Source organism: Lethenteron reissneri, chromosome 32, assembly GCF_015708825.2.
Source record: "Lethenteron reissneri isolate LAM-NWPU_2019-01 chromosome 32, ASM1570882v1, whole genome shotgun sequence".
Classification (NCBI taxonomy): Eukaryota; Metazoa; Chordata; class Hyperoartia; order Petromyzontiformes; family Petromyzontidae; genus Lethenteron; species Lethenteron reissneri.
Genome location: NC_083810.1, coordinates 12,734,713 through 12,752,090, shown reverse-complemented (window position 1 = coordinate 12,752,090; position 17,378 = coordinate 12,734,713).

Here is a 17,378-nt window from a genome sequence, read left to right as displayed (position 1 = left end):
GCTGTCTGAGAACACGTGCCCGCCACGAGGGACGGTCGGGTCGACCAAAATCGATGCATCATCTCGAGCAACAGTCCTGTCTGCACCACCGGCAATCCATCTTCCTTAAGCACATTAAACCTTGGCCGGGTGACCGAGAGAAATTGAACAAAGGACAATCACCCCCCTCCTCATACTCCCTGCCAACCCATTCCCCTACCCTCTCCGCTCTATCTGCTCCCTTATTCTCTCCTCTCTCCCCGATCACATACCCTCCCTTCACCTCTCCTTTCCACCATATCCTCTACTCTTTCCTCTTCTACCTCTATTAACTTACCCTACCCTCTGCTGTACTCTGATCTCTCCCCTCTTTCACATCATTTCATCTCTCCGCTCCCCCTTACCCTCTCCTTCCTTCCCTCTCCCCTCCCCTGTCACTCTTCTCGTCGTGCCCGTGATCCGCGTCTGCCGAGACGCCGCAACTCGCAGCAGCAGCAGCAGCGTGCCACGTGCTGAGAGCCACCGTCGCCCCACCCAGCAAATTCCTCATCGCCTCCTCCTCCTCCTCGCTGCTGTTCCTCAATGCCGACCCCCACTCCCCACCCCTCCTCGCCACCGCATCCACCTCAACCACCCGCACCCACCGCACCCATCGCACCTACCGCATCCACTGCTCCCACCGGCACCCACCAGCACCCACCTCAACCACCGCATCCACCTCAACCACCACACCCACCGCACCCACCGCACCCACCGGCACCCATCGCACCCACCGGCACCCACCAGCACCCACCTCAACCACCGCACCCACCCAGCGCACCCACCGCACCCACCAGCACCCACCTCAACCACCGCACCCACCCACCGCACCCACCGCACCCACCAGCACCCACCTCAACCACCGCACCCACCCACCGCACCCACCGCACCCACCAGCACCCACCTCAACCACCGCACCCACCCACCGCACCAACCGCACCCACCAGCACCCACCTTAACCACCGCACCCACCCACCGCCCCCACCGGCACCCACCGGCACCCACCAGCACCCACCTCAACCACCGCACCCACCCACCGCACCCACCGGCACCCACCAGCACCCACCTCAACCACCGCACCGACCCACCGCCCCCACCGGCACCCACCGGCACCCACCGGCACCCACCAATCTAAGTAACGCGATTTCAATCGCACCAGAAATGTTTAAGTACAAACGCCTCCCCTTTCGCCAATGCGCGCACCTCCCGCTTTCTGTACGGACGCACTCGCATTCATATGCGAAGTGCGTCTTCAGACGCGGTTGCACTCAAGACGCGATGCACATACCAATCGTATCGCTGTAATTCACGAAAGGGCTGGGCGAGCGGTGCCGCGCGTGTGCGTGAATGCGCTGCGGGCACACTCGCCAATTGTTATTCTCACTTTGGGCAAAGTGAAATGAACCCGAAATACCATCAGCCTCCTAAACCTGACAAGATTTACTGGTCATATCTTAACAAGGCACCTTTTATTTATCCGATCACTCTTATTTATCGTATCAATTTAGTCACTTACAGCTGCAGGGTTGCTCTGTAATGTATACACCGTACATACCGCCGTTGACGTGGCTCGGGTTTGTTAGCTGCTAAGAGCCTTGGCAGTCGTTTATAAAAGAGTAAATGAAGAAGATTAAAACTTCAAATCGTGAGTGAATGAAGAATTCCGTGGTTCTAACGCTTCCAACGACGCCATAAAAGTTCTCACAAACGCGGGTGCAATTGTTAGACAAGGGGGTCCAATGCCTTTGAGCTGTCCACACATCAACACGCGCGCCTGAGCGGCACCCAATAAGAACGTGAAGGATGTTACATGCTCAGCGACCGTTCCCGGTTTAAAGAGCTCCCAGTCTTGGGACACCGTGGCGTAGTTATCAAGTTGCCGGCCGTGCAACTTTACCAGGGCCACGGGGCCAGACGGGCCCAGGTGTCGGGACACGAACTAGAGAGGGGAATTGGACATGGGGCCCCACTTCCGTTGCTTGCACCCATGGCCCACGATCCCGTGCCAAGCACCACGCTACACCACCGGCACTTGGGTAATTATTCCGTGTGGATTAGTTGATGGTTGGATTGCGAAAGTCGCCTGTGATGAAAGCAACGGTGTTTGGGTTCCCACCAGACCTGCCGCCAATGCATGAATCTGGCAGGACTGGGATAGAAACCACTGCCGATTTCTCTTCCAAATGCCAATTTAATCTATCTGCAGATGTTATCGCTCGAGGCTGGAAAATCGAGGCGGATTGCGTAGCCTCCCCCAAACAACAGCCATGAGCTGCCAATTGAGTTTAGCGAACGAACATTGCAATTTAGAGAGAGAGAAATACATTTCCTGTCAGCCTGACAAGGGACATCCCTGCTGATAGAGGCTTAATATAGATGTTAAATTGCACCAGGGCTATAAATATACGGCGGTTGAATATCTCCCGAGGAATCATGGTGTTTGCACATTCTGCACTGTTGGGAAATTATCATTCCCACTCACCGTCAGACTTTTTTAATGTTATGAAATAGACCCAACATTACTTGCCCAGACACAGTCTCTTGCCTTCACTCAGTCTCATCTGGGATTAGTTCTAACTTCCTCCAGCCGAATGTTGCCAACGCAGCGGTTTTCAACATCTGCACAAAGTCTCCTCTCAGTGAAGAGCTCAGATTGAGTGTGCTCCTCCAAAACTCTCACAACGAGAGTGTGTGGAGTTGTCATAGATTCCGACCTCTAATTTTTTTCCAACATGTCTCGAACTTACACAGTACCTCCATCTGTCCAACATCCTTCCGTTTCTTTCCCGAATCTGCCGCAGAGACTTTCATCCATGTCCTCGTCCCACCGCGACTCGACGGTTCAACTCTCTCCTCTCCATCCTCCCCAACCCCCTCGTATTCGTTTCCAAGTAAACAAAACCCAGGAGCGAAAATACCCCCGACCCCACTGGTTACCGTTTGCATTACGGATCAATGTCAAGATCGACCTCACCGTCGTCAGAATCAAAATCAAAAGTTTATTTCCCGAGTGAAGCACATTGAGCTAAGAAGCTCGTTTTCAAGGGTCACTCGGCTGGCAGATAACATCAAAGCATCCAGCGATGACCTCTTCCCTCCCATCTCGCTCTATTCCCCATCCACGCACTCTCTGCATCAGCAACTGGGGCTTTCTGTTAAACTCTCCTGTCAGCCTTTCAACACAGTGGAAATTTCGCCCATTCTCTTCTGCTGCCCTCGTCCTCTGCAACTCTCTTCCCACAAACCACCCGCGGTGTTAATTGCCCCCTGGCCCTGTTCAAATCCAGGAACAAGACCGTCCCCGTTTTCGCCTCTGCCTCTCTCTGTGAAATAAGTAAGCTCACGATTCCTGAGTGTGCAGCATTCTTGAGGTGCAGTGACATTTAGACTTGCAATTGCATTGTCTGCAATTTAACATGATAAAACAAAGTATCTGAAAGAGAGATGTGACACCACCGAAATAGCACCTGTTGTTTTCACATTTTAAATGCGAACAGATTTGCCCAAAAAATATCAAATTATGCTTTGGGGTGCAAATATGTAACTTCCATTTGCTCCTTGCAATGCCATTTTCCAGCATAACGTTCATAATAAAACGTTTTTGGGTTAGATCGCGTTATTTATAAATGTGTCGTAACCCTCCACCACCCGACCCGGCGAATTGCCCGATGATGCTTGATGTAATTACCAGCGAAACGTCGTACTCAAAAATTGAAAATGTTGTAGATTCACTCTTCAACACACCGGTTGGCTAAAGTAGTAAACTATTTTGTCTTTTGTCAACGTGACGCTTGTTTGCTGATTGGCCGTGTCGGGTGGTGGAGGGTTATAACACATTTATAAATAACGCGATCTAACCTAAAAACTTTTATTATAATATTGGTCGCGAAAGCTTTACGTGTTAAACAGTATGACGTTATTTGGAAATCAAATTTACAAATATGTAACCTGGTTACTCTCTTGGCATTATTTTTACAAATGTTTATAGGATGCTTAAAAAAAAGAATTGTCCACTTATATGGCACTATCGTTTTTAATGGAAAAATAATGGATAATACACTGTGACATGATAACAAATGTAATGTTAATAGCTTAAAAAAGTCAAATAGTCTCCACTTGTTCGCCATCATTGTCAACACGTTGCCTGGAATCTCCTCCAGGTGGTCTCCATAGCTCGGAGGCACGTTTCTTGTGGTATAGTTGAAAATTCTCGGAAGTGTAAACATTCTTTTGAAGCACCCTGTATAATGTGCATGAGGGTAAGAAAGCAGCACAGTGCAGAATAGTGTCATCTTTCCCATCTGTCTGGGATAGAGTGTTGCCTCCTCTGGTTTTCTCCCACGTGTACAAACACTCATTCATTGGCTAAAAACATATTCATATATAGAGGACTGCAGAGCTTGGGAAATAGTTGGTAGCGCCGGCTTACTGGCCGCTACCTTCCAGCTTTGTTTCTGGTTCCACGACGATTGTGAAAAATGCAATTTGCATGAATGATGACGCTTAATATATATAAAATACATTATTGGCATGGTTGGCTATGTATGGTGTGAAAGAAGTTCAACATACATACATTAAAACAATTCCTGCCTCACGACCTGTCATTGCTGAGCACGTAATTCTAATTCGCATAAACATTGAAATTCACAAATATGATTTCCCAAGGCACTTTGACCGCGAAAATGAAGCGGACTATGTGAACACAAAAACGAGCGACATTTCATCACCTTTGTTCGTTTTCTATTTGAGAGCGGAAAACTCGAGCCACATCGCGCTCACACACGCGCACGCTCACTCTCACTCGCCGCCGTGCGCTCTCAGCAAATTAAGCGCGGCGATTCTTTGCGTCTGTGAAAACACGGTGCTTTTATCAATGCTTTTTCACACACATATATACGGAGTGGCCAATTACTCTGTACAATGCACGCTTCGTGATAAACACTCTCTCTATACGTGTGCTATAATTGACTCTGTAATGGATGGAATGGTGGCCCAGCGGTTGGCGAACTGCGGCGATGAACCCGGCGGCCACAATTCGATCACCAACCAGAAATGACTGACTAGCCTGGTGAAGGATGGGTAAAACAACCCCCATAACTGACACAGGATTAGGCGGCCTTCATCCAGCAGTGGATTAACAGGGCTGTAACAATGATCTTGTGTTACCCAATTGTTACGTGTGTTTCATAAGAGATAAATAATTTTACTAACATGAAATCATTACATTTAGTATTTAGTTATGAGAAGGAAAACCGCGTACTATCTACAGGAATACATTAAATGACAATTTAAATAGGAATAGTGACACATTGTAAACTATATCGCTCGTATAAATATATTTATTAATTAAGGACAATACACATGAGTAGTTTGATAGTGGATCAATATGAATTTTAAGAATCTTGACATTCAATAGCTTATCATAATTGTTGGCAATGACTAGGTATGTATTCGACAAGTGAATGTAAAATATATAATGCACAATAGTTTTTTGTATTAAAATATTAGCGCGTGAAATGTTATAATCATACAGGTGTGGAATCAATTATAATGAACACGTATACCAAAAAAAAAATCGACGGAATATTTACTGTGGCATACATCAACATTTAAAAAGAGAATTACTTTAAATTACACCCGAAATTGCAAGCCTTTTCAGTAATGAAGCTGTGTGGAACACATTCTAGATGGTATTGCAATTTCACCATCTCAAAATTGACTTTCCAACTCCGGTTCAGACGGCGCTCTGGGGAAAATGACGCGGCCAATTTTCGGCAACTCCACGCCATTCAATTCGTGTCTACGATTTCACATTCACCCGTGCGTTCTCTCGCAAGTGCTTGCCGTGTCCATCTGCCAGACGGGGATTTAAACCAAAAAAATACACCCCCACGCTGATTGGCTGCTACATCCCCAGATATTATGTCAATTTAGAGAATCTCAGCTCAGATGTCATTATCACAGCTATGCACGTATGCATCCACGTTGGACTTTTTTTCGCAACACACGTATCCAGCCGTGCCAATCGGAGGTGCGGCAGACAATGACATCGCACATCCCAGCCTTTGTCTCGGGTTTAATCGCACACTCGCCTTCCACTCACTATCGAAATAAAAACCATTCGAGCTGCAGCAGGGCCTCTGCAGAACGCCCTACAAGGGCCACGGCTGAGAGGGGGCTTCTGCAAATGGCTATTGTGCCAGTCCATCAGAAGTGAAGCTCAGAGCGCGTGCTGGAGCACCAGGAAGAATATTCTTAGTTTTTTTCAGTAAAGTCACGGAGGTAAAAAAATTGAAATTAATAAAAGTAAAATTAAAATAAAATGAAAATCACGACGTTTCGGAAGCAACACAAGCCTCCGTCTTCAGGTGGAACAGTCATAGCACGATAGCTGTATCAAGTGAGAGAAATTACAGGAAAACCGTGTCTCTATATATACATATAGAAGAATATATATAGGAAGAATCACCAACTGCAGTGACTCATTCACACCCTGCATTTAGCCACGTAAGATTCATTATCGCTCGTTCATGAGAGGAGGTGTGGGTGGTAATATGCCATAGATCAGTGTTCTTCACTAATTTGCAGAGGGAGGGGGGGGGGCACATTCGCTGATAAGACATCATCAGTGTGAGGGCCGCCACGCATCTGAAACCATTGGGGTTTGACAGCAGCACAATGGTGATGGGGATGTTCTCATATTTGCATATTGTAGGGGGCCGCCAGTGAAGAACACTGCTCTAAGATGGTCGTTGCAAATGGGATGGATTCATTATAAATGATCACCTATCTAAAATAAAATAAATCAACATCAGCCAATTTACTCACCGGATGAAGGCCTCCCCAAGCCGTCGCCACGTGCATGTATGTACGTTGAACTTCTTTCGCACCGTACGTAGCCAACCTTCCACGGTCCCGCGATGCAACAATCCACCCGACACGCGCACGAGCCGATTTCGTTGTTCCACCTCCCATGTGGACGTCCTCTTGGACGCGTTTCTCCTCTGGACTGCCACTCTGACATTATTCCTGACCGCCGGACATTATCCCTTCCACTGGCACATCTTGCCCAGGGCCCAGTTCCTTTATTTTTATTTTACAATAAATAAGTAAATAAACAAATACGAATAAAGAAACGTCATGAACGATGACGCACAACTACAAATTCAAGTTCATCGCCTTGTCTTGCGAAAAGGTGTACAAAGGGATATTTGACGCGCGTCTGTTTCAGGTAAACGAAGTGAATAAATGTACCCACGCGCTCCCTTATACATTTACCCACATTCTTGAAAGTGAAGGAACATGCCACGCGAAGCTGTGCGAACGGTGAAAGGCTTTAGCGAAACGAATGGCGTCAACGTTGTTCAAGCGAACGAGAGAGATCCGTTCGAAAGTAGTCCTCCAGGAGGAAGCGTTTATACTGGTAGGAACCACCTGGTTCCACCAGCCCACAGGGGATTATTGTGTCCGTCCGTCGTGCATCAAAAAATGGGAGGCGTGGGGCTGGGTGGGGAGGGGAGGGTGGGGAGGGGCTGGGTGGGGAGGGGCCGGGTGGGGAGGGGAGGGTGGGGAGGGGCTGGTCACCCCGTGGTGCCCTTATAAAACTCAACGTTTAACCTACTCACGCCGGCTTGTGCCCGCCCTCACAGTCGGCCATATTTGCGGAATACACCACGCCGCCGTTGACCCTGGCCATTGACCGAGTAACCAAACGTTCCTACCAGCTCCCTCCGCAGGAATGTGTTAGGGGCACGTGATGCACGGCTGCTGCGTGACGCGAGCGTTAAACGGCTCACAATGGAGAGGAACCGTTGGCGTTCCATATTTGTCTCGTGAATTAATTTGCGAAATAAATATGTAAATAGTTGTATGGAACTTAGTGACATCAGGAGGCGAACAGCAGGCGACCCGGCACCGAACCGTGTTCTTCTTTGATGGCATCGCGTTCGAGATTAAAAAAAAAGCGAAATAAATGTGTACTAAATGTCATTCATTTACAATTACGACGTAATCACCTTTTTAAAAATAAACTGCAACGCAGTCATCTTGTGTTGGGCGTCCTATTTTCAGCACCGGAGTAAAAGTGCTCTGAGCGAGCTGCTAATTTTTAAATCCTTTATATTAAGTTCACTTGCTTGCTTGCTTGCGTGCTTACGACCGTGCAAATCTTTCGGTCGTTTTTTAACCTACTTCCCGTGATCCAATCGAGCTGACATTTTGCACACAGACTCGTTGTGCGTGACAATTTATTTTCGTGAAATTTTTTTCCAAAATTTTACACTTTTTAGGGAAAAAAAATTATATTTAATTACCAATTGCTTAATGGTGGCAGGCAAACATCTGACCCATAGGTGGCAGCCATCTCAAGCCAGAGGACGAGAGGACTCTAGCCGCCACGCATATAAAGGATTTGTAGTGAAAAACTTTGTTTTTACGGGTTAATTTTTAGGCCAAATCTGTGAGATGCCCTCCAACAGTGAGAGGGGTCGATTTCAGACCCGCGGTGCCTCCTGGGAAGTAAGGATGGGTGTGCCCGTGGCCTGTAATCTGCCACCCCTCGTCCCACAAGATTCAGAGTTGTTGCGATGCTGAGAATCCCCGATCACGGGGCTGAACAAACCAGCCGTGAAATGGTGTCAGCTCGAATTAATAACACACGAAGCACAAACAAAACAAACTCTGATCCTATCATTGTCCCGGGGCCTTTATTGTCAATCCGAATATCGTTGAATTTTGAAACAGTTATTTGTATGAGGCAATTAATATCGTGTCTACTTCTGTGAGCTACACATTTGCGACGTTATTTTTGCACACAGTGAATATGCGATGTTGCAGCTGAATACCAAACAAAATTAGATAATCAACATAAAACATTACACGTCATAGAATACTAAAGGCTAAACTAATTCGTCATTTGCATCGGTAAACTAAACGAGAATGCTTCAAGTAACTAAAAGCACATTATGAAAGTCAATCGACCTCACACGGATGTTAATTGACCATAACTTCACCTTGCCAACACAGCGTGACGATTTCTCATGGCGCAATTCCAACAGCCACACAGCTTCGTTACAATTGTACGACGACACACGAGCCCAAACCACACCGATTGACTCGATGCTACAAACGTAAAGATCTGTTAGACTCCACAATCTGTGTGTCCGACATGGCCCACATTTGAATAGCTCTGATCAGGAGTGGCTTTAGGCTGCATTCACCCACCACAAGGTGTTTTACAAGGGGCCATGATTTCAATACGGTTCTGTACGTCCAATGCAAACCTTCAAAGGGTATTTAAGAGGCCGTAACATCAATGACTTGCGCACACAAATGCATTTTGGCCTTACTGGAAATGTCTGCATATCAACAAAAAGCACACCCATGCAAACATATATGAAAATAAAAAAAAATGTAGTCCATCAGCCTATTGGATTTCCAGACCAATATTATCAAGCAACTGTTGCTTAAGCAAGCAAATCCTGGGCCAATTTCGACACTTTGGGTCCCATCAGCAGAGATAGGCGTGTTAAGCGAAGGCTGCTGGATGACCAGATGATGTTGGAAAGAGCACTCCATCCCGACCATGGGGCCTCGTTCCTAAGCAAGAAAAGCGATTCTGCACACGCAGTCATTTCGCGTTTCCAGGGACCATTATGAGTGAACAATAAGTCCTCTTTTTATGTTGAGGATGCATCCCTGGAAAATGCGGAGTTATGCGAAACAACGTAAATCGAAACCTCTTTAACCATTGACTTAATTACATGATTTTAAGATACGTTCCTGGGGGTCATGTTTTGGTCAAAATTTCCAGAAAAAAGACATGAAGTAGCAAAAAGAGGATACCGAAAAATACATCAAATAACAAGTTTAAATGAATTACATAAGTTAATACATACAGAGTCCTCACGAGAATTGGCGGTGGTGGAGATTACATTTCGAGGCTTGGTGTGCGGTGAAGGCGAGTACAGTAATCCAGTATGGCAACAAACTGCTGACGCCTAAGTGGCCATGGCGTGGCGTGTGGTGAGGTGCACTGCCCAAACCACTGCGTTCTTTCTTTCAGTTTCATCACAAACAACGTCGGCAGTGAATCAACGCATTTCTAATTCCGATTACGTTCCCCAATTCGTTGGCGACGTTATAGTGAAACAACGCAAAGAGCAACGTAAATCGAGGACTTGCTGTAATGCGCTTCAAGCTTTCGCTTTTAAACGGAGTCTAAAACAAAACAAAAACAACCAACCCATGTGCTGAACCGTGTGACCGTCCGTACTCGCCAAAGAGCTCCGGCGCGAATAAAAAGCACACGCACAAGCGCGCACGCACTTACTCGCTCACGCATGGAACCGGCAGTCAAGATGCAGCGTCTCTCTCGTCCCCAGCTCGCACGACGCGGGCTGGGCAGGGAAACCTTCAGTGTGCGCGTTGCACACAAGCCACGGGCGGGGTGGGAGGGGGTCGCGGCTGGGTGCTTTGTTTCCGTTGCGTCGGTGCCGCGTGCGGTTGTTCGCATGTCACCACCACCACCGCCGTCGTTTCCGTGTTTGTAAATTGTATAAAACACAAAAAAAAACCCGGCGAGTTTGACCGAGCGCAAGGCGAACAGGAGAATCGCGAGATAACGCAATTTGTTGCCGAGCCAGTGAGCGTGAAATGAATACACACATACGCACAGAAACAAATCTAGGGGAAATAACGAAACCCACACAACAACCCGTGGCTGCTGGCAAGAGGACAAAGATGACCTTGACGTTTTTGGCTAATTGACCATCGGGAAAAAATACGTTTTAGGGCGAGAGAGAACATCTTGTATAGGGCGTGAGGGGTGGGGGGGGACGCTGAGGTGAGGTGGAAGAATACAGGAACCACACCGAAGATAATTTTTTTTAATTGGTGGTAACGAATGTGCAAGAAAGGAGATGGGGGGGGATTGAATGAAACCCAAATAACATTTATTTGGTGGGAAACGAGGAGGAGGAGCTGAGGGGGACTTGTGGAAAGTTCCAGAAAGGGGGGGAGGGGTGAGATACGGGGTGTGAGTCGAGAGCTCTGGGCTCCTGCAGAAGAAAAGTGGCAGTAGAATGAGCTCAACACGTGTGTGTGTGTGTCACTGAGCGTGCGTCACTGGAACAGTAACGCTCCCTTACTCGGATTCCTCGTGTGGATTCCCTTTCATGTATGAGGGAGTGAAAATATTATTTACCCCCCCCCCCCCTCTGATATAGAAATCCCAGGTTTGTATATGTTTGTTATTTAACCGGTTATTCAATATTCTATGGCTGGGTGGCTCAGCAGCCGAGCACCGTCTCGTAATTGGTAGGTCGCAAACTCAAATTGTGGTCAGTGGTCGACTCTTGCACCTCATCCATCATGCAAGGTGGACAAAGTCAGCATCATTTTGTGGGAAAGTCAACAGTTGTCCTGTGGGAACACTCACGCCCTGCCACAGAGAAACGTGGAACTCCCACCAATGTCTTAGAGATGTAAAAAGAAAGAGAGATAACTATTGCCCCATACCTAATTCAGAGGGAAACCATTCAGACTTTTATTACAAATTCAGATGAAGAGGCGGGGGCGGGGGGACCTTGCAAGGAGAGTGGCTTCGCCATTGAGTGTGCAGGCGGTGCAACTGCACCGGGACTCACGACCCAGAGGGGTCCAGGCCAGTGCCGGATTGTCCTAGTAGCTACTACATAGTGTAGTAGCTACTAGGACACGTGTAGTAGCTACGGGCCACGCACTATCAAGGGCCCCGCGCTAAATGCTTTCAAGCTATCAATTCCGGTTCAGTGATTCCGCACTTGCTCTTTTACTATAGTACTATACACCTTCAACTTTTATGTTTAAAGTTAGGGCTTTGTCGTATTATCTGGCTGTATAGCAAATGAAAAAGTACAATTACTTTACTATGCAAGTAAATAATTTATGTGTTTTAATATTTAAGTTTATTTTATTTTATTTAGGGCCACTTTACAACGTATGCTACAGGCCCCGCACTTAGCTTCATCTGGCACTGGTCCAGGCACTGAGCATCGAAGAGAGAAAGGGGGGGGGGTCATTGGACAGGGCCCCCAACGAATTCCTCGCATCAGGCTCCCGTGCTGCGAATAATTTAAACTTGTTTTTTTCCGACCTACGCTAATATATCTGTTGAGATCGTTTTTTTTTTTTATCATCGCTTGCATACTTGAACCGGGGCCTCTGATGTCAGCGCTGGTAAGATTAGAAAATGATCACAACAAAGGCGTTCTCTCTCCGTTTAACGACAGCGACTGCTGCAAAGCGTGGAACCAAATGATGCTTACAGCAGCAACTTTGCATCGGGGCAATCGGTAACCGGCAATGAAACGCGACCTTTCCAGCCTCTAGACTTGAAGCTTTCGTGACTGCAAGGAATCATATTCTTAGGTGTTTTCGGTAAAGTCACGTAGGTAAAACATCAAAATTAATAAAAATAATACAATAAAATAAAGATCACGACGTTTCGGAGGCAACACAAGTCTCCGTCATCAGAGAGGCCCCTCTCTCCCGATACTTTCCATTCATTGGCTATCCACATTCTGATGAGCCCCCCCCCCCTCTCCTCCCCCCTCAACTCGCTTTTAAGGGATTACATATTGAATCATTGCCTCACTTGATGCAGCTAATCTGGCTGTGACTGTCCCACCTGATGACGGAGACTTGTGTTGCCTCCGAAACGTCGTGATCTTTATTTTATTATTTTTATTAATTTTGATGTTTTACCTACGTGACTTTACATAAAACACCTAAGCATATGTTTCCAGCCTCTGTTCATAACCTGCATTCCCGTCTCTCATTGCGAGACGCAGGGCATTGTAGTGACTACACCAGCTCAGTCTGCAGCATGCCTTGTGCTCATCATCACAACAGACTGGCGTATTAATAGCTTAACCAGCCGCGAGCGTTCCAAATATGTGCACAGGCTTGATAGTGGGATTCAAATGAACAGCAACTCGAATCAAAAGACCTCGAGAGTCGTTTTAAACATCTGAAAGTTGAGCTGCGTGTCACCTGCACTCGCACACGTGGCACAAGCCCCACCACAGCCAACACCTTGCCTTCTCTGTCGTGCCGAATGCTTAAGAAAATATACACGAATTCTAGATTTGAAGCTTTCGTGACTGCAATGATTCATATTCTTAGGTTTTTTCGGTAAAGTCACGTAGGTAAAAAATTGAAATTAAAATGAATAAAAGTAAAATAAAATAAAAAATCACGACGTTTCGGAGGCAACACAAGCTTCCGTCTTCATGTGGAACCGTCACAGCCACGACAGCTGTATCAAGTAAATGAGAGATTACAAGAGCTACCACTCCGTATATATACGGAGTGGTAGCTCTTGTACTTTTATTAATTTTAATTTCAATTTTTTTACCTACGTGACTTTACCGAAAAAACCTAAGAATATGAATAAAAATATACACGGTGCTGAGTTTTTTTTATAAACTTATATCCAGCGAAGATTATATTACAGGAAGAAAAAAAAAACCCAATCCCACACATTTCCATTCGCTTGCCTTGGTTTAAAAAAAAAAACTGACGGCTACGTTTCATCGATGAAGGATTTACATATTAAAATAACGTACTCCATGTATGGACGAGACGGTTTAAGACACGGCAATTAAATTATTTCATTCGAATGTACAGAGATTATACAAGTATCGTGCTAGTCAGCAATGATCATCATCATCTTCGTGATTATCATATACACGTGTGTGTGTTATTTTAAAACACAGTTTTTTTTCGCAGTACAGATCATGGGCTATTGAACAACGCATATTACACAATGCTTACTGCTGCTGCTGCCACTACTACTAACAAAGATCAAAGATCCCCCGTATAGCCTTAACAGACTGTAGGGGCAAGTGCTGTTAGCGGGCACCTATGAAGGCCAGAACGGTACACGAGGGGGTGGGTTGCCAGCACCACGCCCGACCGCCTTTGTCTCCCCAGTGTCGATATTTACTACACACCGCACAAGGTACTCATTTCAGGCTGAGTCGACCTAGGGGAGGTCCAGGACCGGTTCAGATAATCGTCACTGGTGTTGTTACTACTAACGCACACATGTACAGCGGCCAGAGCGCTCACGTGATCTCAATCACGAGCTCTGCGGTGGAGCGGTGGCGCAACGGTTAGCGCAATGCGTAACGAACGTGGCGACGTGAGACTTGATTCCCGGCTGGGGGCCAGTACGAGTAGAATAACGATGGGTTAACACGCAGGAGTCGTAGTCGTAGTAGGCTTTCGCGGCCAAGAATTATCCATAAGCGTTTTATTTGGGTTAGATCGCGTAAATATAAATGTGTCACTATGGGGACCTCATTTGCCAGTAAAAATATGATAATTGGTTCTTTACCCTTCTATCTGGCAACAAAAAGGTGTCAGTTTTGTTGCCAGATAGAAGGGTAAAGAACCAATTATCATATAAATGTGTCGTTAAACTCACCACCACCCGACACGGTCAATTAGTAATGTGTGTCATGTATTATGGGGTTTACTCTCCAACACACCGGTGTGCCGGACTAGTAACGAATTGGCATGTTTTGTTTACGTGACAAACCTTACTAATTGGCTGTGTCGGGTGGTGACGGGTTTCACGACACATTTATATATTTACTCGATCTAACCCAAAAAAAAAACTCTATTATGGAATCGCGATGTTTGAACCAGTCCTGGGCACCGTCCATTGCCTTCACCAACCCGGCCAGACCGGCGCGGTGAAGTTTGGGTCAAAGGACCGCCGTGTCGGACATCGCACGGCAGAGGTCGCAACCGGGTACCCGATACCCGTACCCTACCCGATACCCAGCTACCCGTACCCGGCCAGGTACGGGTACGGGTAGCCGTTTGCGACCCTGGTGCGGCCGGGTACGGGTACGGGTAGGCCATTAGTCACTGGTGAGTCACCGTTTGTCACTCATTTCGGGTAGGGTACGGGTACGGGTAGGGAACGGTTACCCGTACCCGGCCAGGTATCGGGTAGGGTACGGTTACGGGTAGGGTACGGGTAGCCGTTTGCGACCCTGGTGCGGCCGGGTACGGGTACGGGTAAGGAATCAAAACCCGTTTGCGACCTCTGGCGCACGGGAAGCCCTTCATCCAGCACGATATTAATGGAGGCGCTGAATATTAATGTTAACTAATTACGAGACCCTGTTAGTCTTGAGGAAACGATCGCAATGATCAGTTTTCATTCACATCCACATTTTTTTCCCCTCTCCTTGGATTTTTTTTTTAAACATATATACAAAACATGGACATCACCTCCACCATCCCCCCAAAAGATATCAAATTGTCCACTTGTGCTCTATCTGCTGCGCAAGCTTTGCAACGTGACATCGAGTGACGTGTCGTGCTTGTAAAGGTACCCTGTACGTAGGACACAGAGCACTTCTTACACAAACTCCACTCCATTCATCCCAACAGCCAGGCCAGGTTTTACTCGGCAATGGCCAATGCCGATTGTATGTTTGTATGCTGAACTTCTTTTGCACCGTGCGTAGCAAAGCGTGCTAATAGGAGGTGCGCGTAAAAGACAAACTAAACACAAAAATCCCGGGGTTAAGCCGCGAGTTTCCTCTGCAGTGCAAAATTATGATTATGTAAAAAAAACCACAAATTTGGTCCTGTTAAATGATGCATTCATGGTTTGGAGTTGCATGCCACTCTTGATAAATTGCCAGTGATCAAAAAATGGACAACTAAACACAAACAAGCGGTTCTAAAGAAATTAGTTTTCCACGGAGCGATTCGATTTTCCTGCGATAATCTTTTTTTCTCTTCTTGCCGAACCGCCGTAACAAATCAGCAGTCGGATCGCGCGGCAACTAACGCGAGAGACGTGCAATTCCACTCGGATGACGAATTAGTTCGATTGTTATTTTACGAGACAAGCTGCACACGTGACCTCCTCTTCCGCTCTGTGGGGTCCATCTTTACGCAAGGCTCTCGAAACAGTGGCGATATTTCGATTTAAAGCTTTCGTGACTGCAGGGATTCATCTTCTTGGTTCTTTCGGTAAAGTCACGTCGAAGGGAAATAATAAAATAATAAAAATAAAACATAATAAAATTATTCTCACGACGTTTCGGCCACAACGCAAGCAGCCATCCTCAGGTGAAGACCAGGTCTGTCGGGGAGACAGCGTCTGAATGAAACACCACCACGCTTGGAGCATATATTTAAGCTGGGTTGGAAGGGGGGAAGGGCGCCTTGACAAGGAAAAAAAATAGATATTTCAAGACTTAAGATAACTACGATTTTCTCGCGAGGGTCAAAACGTCTCTCACTAAAAAAACATTTCCACCGTACCCCCCCCCAAACTCGTTTTCATGGGCATTCATAGCCCAGGCTGCGCTGCAACGCATTCGTATGCCAAATATGTAACGCAACGGTTTAACTAAGAAATGTCGCTGTTAAGCTGACTTCTCTCGTTCGTCCGTTTCTCAATCCGCTTGCCGCGGTTGAGGGTCGCGGCGGCAGCGTGTTGAGTAGTGGGGGACCATACCTCCCGTTCCCTGGCGACAGCCTCCAGCTCTTCCTGGGGAGTTCCCAGGCGTTCGAGCGACGCAGTCCCGATGGACGTGTCTTGGGCCGGCCGCGGGTTCGTCGCTGTTAAGCTGCTTATTCAAATCGAAATTTATTGGGCTTAATGATGGACATGCGCTGACACGAGGTCAACATATTCCAATTTAATGCCGTGACCTCAACTCTCTGTCAATGGTGTGTGGCACAAAAAAAAGTCCAATTAGTTTAAGAAGTATTTGTATTCGTGTTGATGACCGTCTGGTATTAACCTTGACTGTGGGCTTGTGTGCGAGCCACGGTATATACGCTAATATATCAGCATTTCCAGATTGCTTTCGGTCAAACTGCAACGGCAGGTGTTTAAGGAGCCGACGCGAGGCGCTGAAGGTCAAAACTGAATCAGAGTTCGCCTGTTTAATCAGCGCTGCTGGAAATCATTAGTTCGGAAGGCCAGAAGTCTGATGGGCTGTAAAGAAGTGTATATTACATGGAGGAATGGATTTCCTGTCCATTAATTACATGTCATCCAATATATCCTCTGCCAGAGAGCAGAATCTTGTGCAGTTTTCGCATTAATACCATTTGAATAATTCTTACTTTGTTTCTAAAAATAGCAAAGGTTCCGCCGTAATAGTCTACGGTATAATTCTGGAATGCGAGACGTGGATAAGGACACGTGCATCAGGGAATGAACACAAATGCTTGGGCAGGACACGTCGCTCGGACGAGACCGGTGGCGGAACGTCGGTCAGAGGGCACCCACGGAGATCGAACGATGAGACGATGAGATGATGAGATGAGCTCGCGCT